This window comes from Somniosus microcephalus, unplaced genomic scaffold, assembly GCF_052327205.1.
Source record: "Somniosus microcephalus isolate GS21.2 unplaced genomic scaffold, FLI_Smic_1.0 unresolved_chr5, whole genome shotgun sequence".
Lineage (NCBI taxonomy): Eukaryota > Metazoa > Chordata > Chondrichthyes > Squaliformes > Somniosidae > Somniosus > Somniosus microcephalus.
Window position 1 is genome coordinate 13,076,045 of NW_028225183.1, and position 1,019 is coordinate 13,077,063.

Here is a 1,019-nt window from a genome sequence, read left to right on the forward strand (position 1 = left end):
GTGCATTTTTTCGGCTTGGTGTTTTTTCCCCAGAGGGTCCCAAGCCCGGACCGCCCAACGCTTCTCTCCCTCTATGCCCACACGTAGAGGGTTTGTAGAAGCCCCACCCTTGGCACGGCCCGGACGTGTGTATCAGTCGATCATCAAATGACAAGGGTTTCACCGAGATTTTGTTGTCAGGGCGCTCGCGAGGTGACAAGCATTGGGGTCAAACGCCTCAGCCCACCGTCCGACACGCACCACGGCCAACAAAGGCAGCGTCTCTGCCGCCACCGATTGCCGGGAGAAGGGAGAGAGTAACAGGCAGACAGACAAGACAAACAAACATGACAGTAGAGAACAAGGCCAGAAAAACGAACTGAGTGGGGTACAAGCCGACCGCGTGAAAGCACCCAACTGTGGGGGGTAGAAATCCGTGTGGACGGGCAGGTACATTCTCTCGAACGTTGAACTTGGCTGCTGCTGCTGCTGCTTGCTTGCTTGCTGCTGGCTGCTAACAAGCTCTTGAAACCGACAAGCAGACACTCGAGTCTTTAAACCGCCGCCGCCTAAACAGCTCGCAGGAGCCAGAGTGGAGAAGCGTCTAGGTACCCTGTACCGGTAATGGGAGAGTGACTAGATCGACCAAAGTTGCACTACGGGGGGAAAAGAAAGCCGGGCCTGCATCACCGGTTCAAATCCCAGCAGAGCTCACAGTGGCCGTTCGCCGAGGTCCCAACGATGAGCCGCCAGGCAGCACGTGAGCCCGCAGAAGCTCCCTTTAATTCGACTGCGGTGTTAATGCTTGCAAGACGGTGGCAATGTCCATTGTTGTCCGATCCGGACGAGAAGAGGGGAGCAGCAGAGCTTGCGTGTGAGAGAGAGAGAGGTTGAGAGATAGGCGTGGCACAAGGTAAGAGATGATGCAGAAGACTGGAAGAGACGGAAGTCGAAAGAAGGGCCGCAGGCCAAGGTCACACAGGGGGAAGCCAACGAACAGCAAAGACATGAGGCGGAGGCGTCAGTAGGCAGCAGAATTA